This window comes from Typopeltis vanoorti, chromosome 2 (genome assembly GCF_054136105.1).
Source record: "Typopeltis vanoorti isolate ZY-2024b chromosome 2, IOZ_Tvanoo_1.0, whole genome shotgun sequence".
Classification (NCBI taxonomy): Eukaryota; Metazoa; Arthropoda; class Arachnida; order Uropygi; family Thelyphonidae; genus Typopeltis; species Typopeltis vanoorti.
Window position 1 is genome coordinate 29045104 of NC_143550.1, and position 15583 is coordinate 29060686.

The following is a 15583-nucleotide window of genomic DNA, read 5'->3' on the forward strand; positions in this document are numbered from 1 at the left end:
ATATAGTACATAAGTTAATAAAACATGATTTCCCTTTAACAAACCCATACTGATAACCACAAAGAATACTGCTCTTATCAATCTATTTCTATAACCAACTTCTCACCAATCTCTCCAGTACCTTCGTCAACTTCAGTTATACAGATTGGCCTATATGCAGTGGAACATTACCCTCCTTCCACTCCCTTCGAACCTGTGCTATTGTACGACTCTTATTAAACAGGCATGCCATTGCTACTGCCAATTCCTTTAAAATATATGGTGATATGTCATATTGATTAGAATGGAACTAACCACCATTGCAAGCAAATTTATACAAATGGCCCCGAGTTCCTGGCATCAATTAATTGGGACAGACGTGCGAAGAATCTCCGTGCTCAAAATGATGTGTTCATTAAAACTAGGAACCTGGAATCAGAACCCTGTATGAAGCAGGTAAGCTAAGAAATGCTATCCAGGAAATGAAAAGACTTGAAATCGGGATTTTAGGAATGAGTGAAGTTAGGTGGCCTGAATGAGGCAAAACTGAAGTTAATGACATGATAATGTATAACTCTGGAAGTAGGGAAAACAGCCATCAAAACGGAGTTGGAATAATATTAAACAAAGATATCAATAAGTCACTGTTGAACTTTATCCCCCTACTCATATAGGATGATGTTATTAAAACTGAAAGGTCAACCGCTAGATGTTAATCTTATACAGGTCTATGCCCCTACTGCTGACAAGAGTCATACCGAGATCAAAGAATTTTATGATCAGTTAAAAGAACTAATGAAAAACACAAAAAAAAAAACATTATATTAACATCGTCATGGGTGATTTCAGTGCTAAAGTTGGTAAAGGTAGAAGTGGAGAGGTAGTTGGCGAACATGGACTAGGAACAAGAAACGAGAGAAGAGGCCGTTTTATTCAATTCTGCCAAGAAGTGGAGCTAAAAATCACAAAGACATGGTTTAAGCTATCATCCCGAAGGCTGTATGCTCGGCGATCACCACGGGATAATAATGGGAATATAGTCAGAAACCACATTGATTACTTGCTAGTTAATCAACAAAAAAGGTTTGATTTAGGAAAATTAAAAAACCCAGAGATAAGAAACAAATTAAGTCAAGATCTGAATTAAGAGCTGGAATCAGGAGCACTTATCAAGAATGATGACATCGTGAGGATTGATGAATCATGGGACAAATTAAAATCTGTCTTTATAGAGAAATGTACCAATACCTTGTATCCTAATAGAGCAATAAAAAAGAAAGATTGGATAACTGATGAAATTCTTGCTCTCATGGATCATCACAGATCATATAAGAATTATAGTCCAACAAAATATAAAGAGGTTCAGAAAATTATTAAATGCAAGATCAAAGAAGCAAAAGAAATCTGGATGAATAAAAAATGTAAAGAAATAGAAATTCTACAGGAAAAGCATGACAATTTTAATCTACACAAAGCTGAAAGAGACCTCAGGTATATTTAAGAAAAAGCAACTATGTATCCTTCGAAACAAAAAGGGAGAAATAATATCCGAAAACGATGGCAGAATTCAAGAATGGGTGAAGTATATAGAAGAACTGTTTATGATAACAGACAGAACCCAGAAAATACTTACGAACAGGGGCGGCTTGTGCGTAGACACTGCGGAACTGCAGCACCCCCAATTTTTCTCAATATATAAATATATTAATTAATTTATTTATATTTGCTTGTAATTAATTTTATCATCAACAATCCTATACACTTCTCTTATTTTGTATAAAAAATAAAAATCCATCTTGTAGCACTTAGGAGGGCGAAGGACGCTAACAGAACTGTGTTTACCACAGTGTCATATTGCTACGCACGCAAGCATATGTACATCATAGTGAGATACGAGCTATTAGCATAATGTGGCACTGTCCGTCGTGCTGTTCCACTGTTGTTTATATGCAGTTTGTGCCAGTAGTAGAGTGTTCATAGTGCTTATCGTGTTTACTCCGTCTCTTTAAATATTTGGACATTGCAATTAAAGGAATGGATTTTCTTTTTAAGTAATTTTGAATTATACTAAACTGTATAATTTTATCAATAATAAACAATATTTTTTCACGACACAAAACAAGAAAAATATATTTTATTTTTAAGTAAATTTGAATTATACCAAACTGTATAATTTTATCGATAATAAACAATATTTTTTCATGTTAAATTTTTAAAAAAAATTTTTACGGTAATTTTAATATTTTATCTAAACATGTATACACTGTACTTACAGTGTATACATGTACACTGTAAGTACATGTATACACTGTTTCGAAAGTTGCAGCACCCCCACGATTTCAAGCCACGAGCCGCCACTGCTTATGGTGGGAGGTGTCCATGCATTCTAAAATCAGAGATAGGATGTGCTCTAAACTCAGCTAAAAATGGTAAAGTCTTAGGCCTGAATAGAATACCGCAGAAATAGTAAAGTTATTAGGTGACAACATTGATATATTAGTAAAGCTATTTAATAAGATTACGATACAGGTATAATCCCTCAAGACTGGTTACAGTCAACCTTCATCATACTACCTAAAAAAGCAAATGCAAAAACTTGTAATGACTATAGAATGATCAGCCTAATGAGTTACGTTCTCAAAATGTTTCTGAAAATAATTTAAAAAAAAAAAAGAAATATACAGCAAATGTTAAGACACCATCAATGATATTCAATTTGGCTTTAGAGACAGTTTGGAAACAAGAGAAGCCCTTTTCTGTTCTCAAATCTTATTCCAAAAATGTATTGACCCAAACGAGGAAGTATTCATTTGCTTCGTCGACTTCGAGAAAGCATTTGAGAAAGTCCAGCATGCTAAAATGATTGCACTATTAAAAATAATTGGATTAGATGTTAAAGACATCAGGATCATTCAAAACTTCTATTGGAATCAAAAGACATCTGTTCAAGTTGATGACATTATTACAGACTCCATTAACATCAAAGGAGGAGTAAGGCAAGGATGTGTGCTGTCACCTTTTCTTTTTAACATATACTCAGAAGCCATATTTCAAAAAGTCTTGGAAGGAAGAAAGGAAGGGATTAGTGTAAATTTTAATTTGCACAATGTAAAGCTTCAGGGAGAAGCTGGCTCTGCAGATAAAGAAGCAGCAGAGAAATTCAAACCCCAATTTTTGAAATTCATTGAAGAGAGGAGTTCTGCAACAAGTTTTCAATGCGGATGAGACGGGCCTATTTTATAAGCAGATGGGACAACGAACCCACATTACAAAGACACAAAAGGTTGCCCCAGGTTTTAAAGCTTTTAAGGATAGATTCACTTTCCTTTTTTGTGGAAATGCATCAGGCAACTTCAAGTACAAGCCTCTGCTCATTTATCGATCTAAAATGCCTCGTGCATTGCAGGGAAAAAATTTTGAGCAATTGCCTGTTGTGTGGAAGTGGAATAGAAAAGCTTGGGTAACAAAAGCCCTCTTTAATAACTGGTTTGAAAATTCATTCATTAAAGAAGTCAAACATTACTTAGAACAGCAAAACCTGTGCTTTAAAGTTCTCCTAATTCTCAATTATGCTCCAGGACATGATGCTGAAGCCCTCACAACATTGCATCTAAATGTAGAGGTTTTATTCCTCCCACCTAACACCACTTCCTTAATCCAACCAATGGATCAAGGGATCATAAAAACATTCAAAGCCCATCATGTCAGGCATGTTTACACCTCTGCAAATAAAGCACTAGACGAAGGAAAGCACAACACGCTAATGGCATTTTGGAAGCGATTCAACATATGCTACTGCATAGAAATGATTAAATGCGCATGGGAACAAGTGAAGTCATCAACATTGAATGCTTGCTGGCATCAGCTCTGGCCAGAAGTTGTCAACAATATTAAAGGATTTCCATCGATTGAAAATGAAGCCAAAGAAATCGTACAAATTGCAAAAGCAATTGGCGGCGAAAGAATTTCAGATATGGAAGAAGGAGAAGTCAAAGAATTAATCGAGAATGACGATCAAGAAATGACGAATGAAGAATTGGATGATCTTGTAACACCAGCCGATAGTGAAGAAGATAAAGCGCCTTTAACTTACAAGAAGTTAAACGAATTGTTAAAAAAAGCACAGGAACTGTCTGATTTTGCAATGGAGATTGACCCAAATGAAGAAAGAAGAGGACACTTTATGAAAGGCATTGAAAAACTCTGCGCTCCTTACCACGAAACTTTTAAAGAGTTGCGTCAGTCATTGTCCCAAGCAAAAATCACTAGCATTTCAAAAAAATAATTGTATCATGTACCTACTTATTAAGCAGTAATAAAAATCCTTTCAATTAACATGTTTCATTTTTCCCTTTTAATTACAACAATATTTAGGTTAGTTTAAATTATACATACTTTCTTAATTTGAACTATACCTAACACATTTTTTCCATAGAAAGTTAACTTTGCGGAACACGATTTTGTCGTAATCCCCGCGTTCGCCAAGGGTTTACTGTACTTACTAAGACATCACAAATCCACCCAGCTATCAATACTGTTCTCACATTTGGATTGGGGCTCCTAAAAGCTCCCTTAAAATGCTTGACTCAATGCAGAGCAATTATACTGATAAATGATCCATCGCTTACCAACTCATTCCCCCCACTTTCACATAGACATTTAGTCTCTGCAATTTGTATATTCTATAAATATTTTCATGGAAAATGCACATCTGAAACAGCATCAATAATTCTCCCACTCTGTACTAAACCCATTGGAACACGTACAGCCACTGCCCAACATCCCTTCACAGTACATCTTGAAACCCACAGAACAAGTTTCTTTTCCTCCTCCTTCATCCCTTCTACTGCTGAACTGTGGAACAGTCTTCCCCCTGATGTATTTCCCTTTTAAATCGATTGTCAACAAGTTTCTCCTTTCCCATCCCACTACCCATATGTGGTACTCAAGTATTATAGGTTGACCAGCCAACCTCTCGTATATGGGCCTAACATAAAAAAAAAAAAAACATGGCTTAGTTATTACTGACACCATATAAGCATACGAGAGCATAAAAGATATAGGAAAAGTTGAATGATTGCTTCACAGTGGTTCAGGATACAAGAGCTTATACACTGTGTCCATTAAGTGATGAGACAACAATTATATCAAAACAAAGAACTGTATTGTAATTGTCAATTATACAGATTCAAATTAATCTCCCTCCAACACCACACAATGTTTGCATCTGTCATACAGGTGTTTGAAAGCACTGTGAAAGTCCTGAATGGGAACCTCCTTCAGTCTCAGGGTCACCACGTTGGATGTCTCAGTGTCACTGAAGCACTCCCCTTTCACGGCACAGTTCATCTTTGGGAAGAGGAAAAAGTGAGAGAGCCACCTGGCAAATGGGGGAAGGTACTCATCACACAGATCAACCTCAAAGCCAGAAACTGCTTCAGCACACAGTAAATTTGCAGTGGATAATTCCAGTAGTGTCGAAAAAAATGACCCTTGTCTTGATACATGATTTTTGCAACTTGACTTCTGCTGGGGAGAAGACATTCCATGCTCTGATGTTTTATTTCTGGATTAAACTGAAAATACCAGCTTTCATCACAGGTGACAATTCTTTGCAACACATCACACACTTAATCAACTGCATGGATGAAATTTTGACAACATGCCGCCTAGTGCTCTCTCTGTGTTTGTGTATCAACATGTGTGGCAAAAAACCTCGAATAAATCTTCCTCTTGTGTATATCTCTTTCTAAGATTAATCTGGCCATTTCCTTCCCAACATCAAGCTAGCTAGTGGCCTAGTAGTTATTTGCCTGTCATGGGCAACAACGTCCCTAGCTTTCACCACATTTTCATTTTTCTGTGCAGAAACTGGCCATCACAGTGTGATCCATCCTTCAGGGACTCCCTCTCCTCTTTAAACGTTGAAGATCAGTGGAATACCCGTGCATGGCTCATACATCATCACTGTAAACTTTTTTTAGGCCTTGGTACACTTCTGTAGCAGTTTTTCCTAATTTACAATAAAATTTTATCTCATCTCTTTGCTTGAAAATGCCTGTGCCACCTGATTTGAAAGTTGCACCTATGATTACAACACACTAATGGTCAAAACTATAACACATTTGTTACCTTTATTCAAAGGGCTGTCCTGTAAAAAATCAATCTCATTACTTAATGGGCACACTCTATTATTTTGAGGGATAAAATGAGTATAAATGAATATTTTAAAAGGAATCAGTCATGCAGCTTTCAGAGGTTAATTGTAGACTGTGTTATATAAATCTTATTGCAGGGATAATTCATGTTGTTTGAAAACAAGACCAAATCTTGGATAACAGAAAAATTTGGAGAAAATATTGATTCTGCCAACTTGAATTATATCAAGCACAATTTAAAATGGGGTTGTTGCTGAGATCGAGTATTCTCGAGCTGACTTTTGCAATTAAAAAATGTCTGCTCAAACAACTTTAAACATGTTTGGATTTTGTATGTGGAGATATCTGTTATGAATACAATTCAGTTAAATTCTAGCACTTTTCAGTCTTTGTTGAAAAGCATTATAACACTGGAGGAAAACTCATGTAGAAAATTTATTAGTGTAGAATTTTCGCTTAAGTATCATAGGTATTGTCAGTACAAGATCATGGAATGACAATTAAACATTAACAGGCAATTCTAAAAAGCCAACTAAGTGGCTAATGTAAGATAACTATAAAAGGTCAGTAATTTCTAACTTATTTAAAAAATATATATTTAGGCAATATAAAGTTAGGAAAGATTAGCTGATTTAAAAAGTACTATCTCCCATAAAGGGGATAGATTTAGACCATCGGATCTGTTTAAGTTAAGACAGTGAAGTAAAGTTGTGTACATTACTTTATAAAGCTGTTCTATGAGGAAACACTTTCATGAAGAACTGTTGTCTTGTTCCCCTGAACTCTATGTTTAGTATTGATAGCATGCTCTGCAAGTCCATACTGTTCAGGCATGTGGTATTTAATGTAAGACCTGTGTTCTTCTAGCCCAGGGGTCTCAAACTTAAACGCAGCAAAGGGCCAGCCAATTAGATGTATATCAGAAACGGTTAAGTTAAATTACATTTTATTCGTACTTTAAGAAAATTATTTAAATACATAATTTTGACTTACAAAAATAAAGATTTTTATCTACGAGTCCTTTTTTTAATTTGATGTTGATCCTGAAACCTGACATCTTTTCCTCTGAACTAACATGTCACTATCTGCTTTTGTTTCATGTTGCAATATAAAGTATTGCATTTAATCTAGAATCTTTTATCCATGAGTGGAACTTTGACTTATTAAGTTTCATAATTGAAAATAATTGCTCTCATACATAAGTGCTTTCAAAGATTGACAATATTTTTACACAATAAATTTATTTGGGATATTTACTGCTGAAGTATTTATAAAAATTTGGTATGCCAACTTCGTTATATTTATTTTTTAATTCAGTATTGCACTGAAGTTCAATTACTACTTCCATTTGTAATTCTTCGTCAACATTTTCAGTATTAATTAAAAAAGGTGAACTGAATTGAAAGTTTTTTTTTTTTTTATAACTAACTGTATGTTATTCCTATTATTGTTTAAAACTACTGTACTGATGATATCCTAAGATACTTAGGATGAAATATTTACAATTAAATAATTTTCACTGTGGTTAATACATGTTTCTTTTAATTATGAATTCAAAGTGTTTGTGGTTTGTTATATCAGCTAAAAAGGCCAAGTCCTTGCACCAATCTTCATTGATGAGCTGAGGAATCAATTTTCCTTTGGATGAAGTAAACATGTCAATTTCTTTTAAGAGTTCAAAAAATCTTTTTAAAATGACACCACAACTAAGCCACCTAACCTCCGTATAATATAGCAAACTGCTGTATTTTGAATCCAATTCATCCAACGAAGCATTGAATTTTTTGTCGATGATTCAAGGCGTGAAAGTATATCCAGTTTACTCTTTTAATTACTACACTCATGACGTGCTCCAGCTTTAGTTTTTTTAGCACAAAGTGACTTCTAGTGTATTATGCAATGAAACGATTTAAGTTTGTCCTTGCACAACATTTCCTTTTTCATTTGAAGTTTTGTAACAAGTCCGACGTTAACACCAACAATAGCAGGAGCCTCATCTGTAGTCACACTTACTAATTTTGACCAGTCTGTGTGCGCATTTTCAAGACTTTTCTCAATACACAAATATAAGTCATTTCCTGTCGTTGTTCCTGACATATGCACTATATCCCATAGTTCTTCATTCACATTCATATCGTCCTCAATTTCACGAATAAATATTGCTAACCGGGAAGTATTAATAATGTCTGTACATTCGTCAACTGCAATGGAAAACACAAAACTTTTTATTTTTTCATGCAATATATCTTGGAAGTTCTGCTATATCTTCAACACACTCCGCAACTGTATTTCCTGATAGGCTTATACTTTGAAATGCTTGCTTTTTTTCTGGACATATGATTTAGACTGCACTTAAAATACAATTTTTAATAAATTATCTATCAGTAAAAGGTTTCAAAGCCCGAGCAATTATTTCACTTAACTACAGCAGCAACATCACTTGTGATAGCATTCGAAAATATCCTCTGTTGAAACTTCAGTTCATTTTTTAAATCTTTAAGTTTGTCATCACTCATCTTTCTGTATATTTATCACAATTCTTATGGTTTGTTTCATAATGGCACTTTAGGTTATATTCTTTCACTACGCCGACATTTTTTTTTTTTTTTTATCTAATCTGCACATGAAAGGCCATGAGACCTATAGCACATTAGTGATGTATTGGAAAGAGGAATAGAAGAAAGGAGGAATCTCACATTTTGCTTGTAATCTTTGGGGAAGGCAGAGTGGGGGAGAGTGCCCCAAAGAACAGAAGTAGATGGAATGAAAGAGGAGGTGGTGAGGTTGGCTCGGTGACTTTTAAAATGGACTTTAAAAGAGTGTTGGTTAGCGGTGGCTCATGTTTTAATGATTTTGGAGGGGAGTTTTTTTTTTTGTGTGTGTGTGTTTTTTTTATAGATCAACATTGTGTTTTCTGCTATAAAATGTACATACACATAGCATAAATTATCTGTCAAATGCATATAGTAGAATCATGTATTTATTTTTTAGTTCCACAAAGAAGTATGCCTTCTCCCATTTTTCCTGAAAAGTTCTGCCTTCTTGATCTATTTTTCTTTTCTTATCTTTAAATTTGGACATTGTTATGGGCAAAAAAAATATAAGTTATCGAGGTAACTTTTTATTAACACACTATCATATTACAATGGTAAACTGTAACTTATTGACATTGTATCACGTCTTAAAACGGCTGCGTGACAAGTAACTTCCATTCAGCGTTGCTAACATTTGATGATAGAAACATGGTACAAAGAATTGTAGTAATAAGCTTTACTTTTGTTTAAAAGCTGTCATAAAACATTTAGAAGTTTGAATTTTTTCTGTTTTAATCCCCACAGGATGTTAGAAACATTGATTTTTAGAAAAGAAATCATTAATGACACTTGCCGGATATCCGGCACAAGAGCAATGAATGTGTTAGGTGCCTGGATAATTGAGAGGTGGAAGCATGTCCTTAGAAGAAGTGAGAAAGGCGGTGGTATTTTTCTGATAGGTCGAAAGGCAACATATATATTCAGTGGTTTAAGATTTTTGCTATGCTTTCTCTAATGCCTTGCACATTGAGGATAGGAATGTGAGTAATTTCTTCTGTATTTGAAGATATAGAAATACCATAACTGTTAAAAGCTCTTCTGATAAAAGAATCCTTAAAACCATTTGATAAAAAGGTGGAATTAATATGTTGTATTTCATTCTGTAACAGTTTGTCTGAAGAATATAAATCTTATTATGTGGGTTATTTTGGACAAACAGGAAGATTGCTTTTATATGACTAGAAGAACACAAGTATTATATTAAATACCATAAGCCTGATAAGCATAATATTTTTGCGTATAGCAGAAGGAATCTCCTGATCTATGTCACATGGGCATTTACTTCCCAGAAGTTGCAAAAATGGTGAAAAGTAATTAAAATGAAAAGCCAAATGACTAGTTTTCTGGCAACTTAATAGATATTAAAGGGATAAAAATCCTATGTTGTTATATAGCCAGTAAGTGAAACTCAAGATCGAGAACTACGATCTATGGTAGTGACCTCTCCTCATAATGTAATGACAGTATTACATCTCCTAGGAGCTGTGTTTTACATTATGAAAGAATATCAAGAATAGTGAGGGAGCTTGCTCCACCTTTGCTTCAAATTGCCTTCGCCGATAGTTTTTCGGCATTGAAACTCATAGATCACTTACTGGCTATATAACAACATAGGATTTTTATCCCTTTAATGGTGAAAAGTGTTTATGCTTACTATATGTCATAAAAATTGCATGAAATCAGGAAAGAGAGAGAGAGAGAGAGATAGAAAGACCAATCAGTGAGTAATGACTTGTTACATTGTCTAATATAATGCCACAAGAATAACACCACTTGACAGGTCAAACATGAGTCCTTTCAACAGGACGGACAATCCCTATACGCAAGAAAGAACACATTAGACACATTAAATATAACCATTATGGTGAAGCAGGCCTCTCAGACCATGCGCTTAACACCTTACACCAAATCAACTGGAAAAGCACCTGCTCCTTACACCGCACAAAAACATGGTATGAAAGAAAATTTAAAGAATCCTGCGAAATCCTGATAAACCACCCAAATATCAACAATAAAGATGGTATGAAAATTCCAAGGATCTGGATGGCACACATTCAGCCAACCTAATATGAAAGATTCAACATAAGTCAGGACTTTAGCCAATCCGCTAGTATTAGAAACCATTCCACTCAAACTGGCTGGAATGATGTTAATATATGTATATAGTAGACAACACAAATAATAGGACTCTAGCGTTGATGTATAATTTTTTTTTTTTTTTTTTTCCACCAGAGGTCAGGCCAACAATTGTGGTAGTGGTTAGTCAGTGTCTTTAACGAACCAGTATGATTGTAGTATAGCTTGTTTCTTGTGTATATTTGTACGCTCCAGAAGATGACCTTGACATAAAGGTCGAAACTTCGAATTGTAAAATTTTAGTAATAGTAAACTAAAGTTTTTATTCAAACACGGTAGTTGTCTCCATAATTTTCAAACATGAGTATTGTGATGAATTTTTGTAGAAATTAAAGACAGAAACACAAACTTACTAAACTTAAACAAATTTAATCAGTGTGAAGTTTTTGCACAAGTATCAAAAGCATCCTCAGTACATTAACAGTGGAAAACAAAATAAAATGCAATAAAAGAATTATTTTTTTTTGAATTAGGAATTTACTGATCATCTACTGTCTTACTTATGCTATGGTGGTTCTTTTTAAAATGAATTCTTTTATTGCATTTTATTTTGTGTGAGAAAAATTTGATATCAGTTAAATTTACTTCCACATAAGTATGAATTTCTGTGGAAGTAAATTTAATTGATGTAAAATTTTTGTCACAAAAAAATTTCTTGTTTACTTTCTATAAACATGACAGCTTACATACCTGTTTTGAAACATTTCTTTTGATGAATGTTTGTGTCAGGACTTGAAGTAATACGGAACGTTCTCTTTTCACCTCCAGCACATAGCAGTTCAAAATTCTCAGACAGTATAAAGTAAATACAGAGAAAAAACATAATATTTGCAGGCTTTTTTCATGCTGAGAGCAGCAATTAAAATGGTACACTGATTTTTCTTTGAAGATATGATCAAACACATCATTTGAAGTGAAGAAATGGAAAGAGTGCAGCAGCAGATCTATGGGTGACAAATATTGGCTGCCCTACAGACTGTTTAGTATTATATAAAAATAATAAATTTAATAAAACATAATTCATGTGTTACCTTTTTGGGCAACTTTGAATTGAAAAAAAAAAAAATGTTTTTTTTGAATTGTGAAAGAAAATCATTCTGCAAGGAGAGTTTGGCCAGCATCAATATTTTCAGCAGTGAAAGAGTTGATGAACAGTCCAAGGAAATAATATCATATTGAAAAACTAAAGATACTGGATGTCCACTGTAAAAGATATACAGTGTGGCCACTGTATATCTTTTATGATGGGAGTTGGACTCTAATAGCAATTTTCTGTAAAAAAAAAAAATAAAATAGAACAATGTAAGAATTTAGATGGTCTTCTGCTAAGTGTTCCATTGAAGCATGTTTGAGAATAGCTGAAAAAAATTCTGAAAGAGAAATTTACAGAATAACAGCTAGGTTCAGCCAAACCAGAGGGGGAATCAGATTTTCACTTGAAGACAGATTGAGAAATTATGTGAATGTATCAAGGATCTGTATTTAAATTTTCTAGATATGTAACAACATATGGTTCTAAGAGAAAAGCTGTTCAAAACACTACTATATTGTGCAAATAGGACATAGAAGCAATACATATCTTATATTTTGATTGCAAGTCAACAATTAGAATTGAAGCAGGTACCAGAAGATTATTTGATGTAAATTAGGTGTAAGATACTGGTACATATCATTGCCGATGTGATCTCGGATTTCTGAGTCTCAGCAACTTTTTTCTTGCTGGGACTCAAGATACCCAAGTTTCCAAAACCTCCACTTCAGTATTAGACTGACTAATTTGCCTTTTGATTGAAAGACTCAGGTTCTTTCAGTCAGTTCTTGGATTTAGGAGAAATAATATTATTTCTCCTAAATAATCATCATACACAATATTTATTTATTGAAGATGGAAAATTAAATATGAAAATAGATATGGGGGGGGGGGGAATGGTAGGAGAGAGAAATTGCCTAAACTAGCAGTATAGCAGAACACCATAATGTTTAATCTGATTTTAGCCTATTGAACTGAATGTTTGGTTAAAAATTAAACACTTGATCAAATATTAGAGATCACCAAAAAAATACTAACCAGATAGTATCCATGCCATAATCTTATGATGATCTTATTATAATCTCATAATGAAATATTAGAAGGGAACTTGATGTGATTATAGTTCAAGAATGTTTGTGCAGATATGAGAGGAATAGTTAATTGTGTTTCATAACAGGATCTGAGGAAACACAAAGTGAACTGATGATGTTACTTCTTTAGAAGACCCAAAAATTAAGTCTTAAAAACATTAGAGACATCACAAAAAGCAGATTAATTTGAAAGAATATTATTCTTAGGAAACTTGTAATAATATAAATAATTATGTAAAATTGTCAGGATATCCTCTGGATTCTTTGAGACTGTGCTCAAGAATGAATGCTGTGTGTGAAGCTCAATAATACTCTTCAGAAATATTTTTGAAAAGTGCACAGAATTATGCCTATTGTAATATTAGAAAAAAAAATCCATGGTAATTTATGAACTTAATGTTTAACTAATAGTATAAGAAAATCTACGATAAAAAAAGTGATCTATTTACTGTGTATAGTTGCAAAAAATTAATAGGCTAGCATAGGAGTATAAATTAGGTTTGTGTGTGTGGGTAGTAAATCAGTTGTGATTATGCAGGTACTGATGTTCCATGTAATTTTTTCTCAGTGGAGTTATACAAATGCCTGCATAATGCGTGCACACACACACACAGTATAATTTAAATAACCAAGTCAGCTGTAAAAATGGCATACCTTGTGGACATTTAAAATAAATAAAATAAACTTTTATCAATTATGCATTCATATTTTCTGTACCTGCTTTGATGTAGTAGCACTTAGAGCATGCTGTAGAAATTTTGTTCCTACAGCATGTTCTGAGTGATGTTACACAAAGAATCAGAAAGCCACACTAAACCACAACTATAACAACAGAGGGCAGTTCAGAAGTATGTGTGGAGCAGAACGTGGGATTTCTCATATGCTGGAGCTCTCAGGTCATTATCGTTAAGAAATAGATGAAAAGTCTAATTATTGCATAATAAAGAATACACATATTAGTTTTAATTAAGCAAGTTGTATTTAATGTTTCAATGTTTATTTATCTTAATGGAGTTGTTTGCTTAAATATAGATTCCTTAAAAAAATGCAAAAATCAAAGAAGAAATAAGAAAAAGAAGAGTTATCCATTTGGACAGATTTCTGTTTCTGAATCCTGCTTTAAAGAATGTTTTGAACATTTAAATTACTCAGGCAGTGTAAGTAAATATGATTTTAAATAATTTTCTGTATCCAAATCTCAGTAAAACATTTCACAGTTTTCATATGATTTAGAAATCAGAATTCACTTAAATGTTTCAGAAGGTATGAATTTAAATTTACAGGACTTACTGTTTATTAAAAATTATCATAGGTTAAGGAATTTCTACATTTATTTATTTTGTTAGGCTGGCACCAAACTGCAGAAATGTAAGCAAATAAGCTTGCTAGGGTTGCATTATAATATATCGTTTTATCTGAAAGTGTTTCCAATATTATCGATAGCAAAAATTTGATGCAAATCTTTGGATTTTTTTTTTCTAATGCATTTGAATTTTTATTGATTAATATCATATGGCTGCAAGAAAATTTATGAAAGTTACGGATTTTTGAATTTCAATTTATAGTTCTTTACTGGAATTTACTTAAGAATGGGAATAATATGGTACATAGCTTATAATCTTTTTATCTCAAAATACATTAAACTGAGACCCATTATCTTTTGCCCATACTGTCAGCCTGTTTAAATCATTATGCAAACTCTGTATATCACCTTGATTAACTATTACCCTACCAAAGTTTACATCATCAGCAAACATATGAATATTTCACTTCTGAGTATTTCCTATATCATTTATGTACAAATTAAACACTAGTAGTTAAAGTGCTAAGCCTTCTGGTACACTGCTAGTCAGTCACCTGCTTTCTCTTGGATCCTCATTTTTAACAATTTATGTATCAGAATTCCATGTGGTTTCTTGTTATTTTCCTTTGTATAAATTATCATCATGTATCCATTCCCTTTATCTGACTCATCAATCACTCTAATATAAAGAAGTTTGTAAATTATTAAGGCATGACTTTTCACAAAACCATTCTTCCTCTTCCCCTCATAGAACATCACATTCTTATCTATAAATTCCTTACCCAACTTTTCTAGTACTTTTTACTACCACTCCTGAGATACTGATTGGTCTATATTTTGCTACTGCAGTCTTATAGCCTCCTTTATGCAAAGGAATTATTTTGTCCTCCTCCCAACTCTCTTTGGTCTTTACTAGAGCTGAGACTAAAACAGCCTAGTCAGAGCCATTGCAAATTCCTTTTCACATTCTTGTAAAATGTCAGCTCATATGCTTCTAATCCCACACTCGTATTTATGTTGCAATTCTGCAACATCCTTCTTCTTCTTAAGTAGTATTCTGCAATTGAACAGGTTCTTCTTTTATTAGCAAAAACTTTCCTTCCACTTTCTGCTGTTCTGAGCCTTCCATTTCAAGGTTGTGTATCTGTCTCCATTCAGCATGTCATCTAGCATTGTTTTCCTCACTCTTCCTCTAGGTCTTTTTCCTTCTATTTTTCCTTCAATGGCATCTCTGATTATTCCATTTCCTCTCAGGATAAGTCCAATCCAATTTCCTTTTCTTCTTTTTATCC

The 15583-nt window shown here is 33.5% G+C and overlaps 1 protein-coding gene across 1 annotated transcript in view; it reads left to right on the forward strand.

Moving 5' to 3' along the window:
* The window catches only part of LOC150108900 (chromatin remodeling protein domino-like), a 731915-nt gene that overhangs the window by 22937 nt on the left and 693395 nt on the right, over nucleotides 1–15583 (forward strand). Inside the window, exon 2 of the mRNA XM_090410792.1 lies at nucleotides 14021–14145. The gene's annotated coding sequence lies outside the window, so the exon portion shown is untranslated. The remainder of the gene's footprint in view (nucleotides 1–14020; nucleotides 14146–15583) is intronic.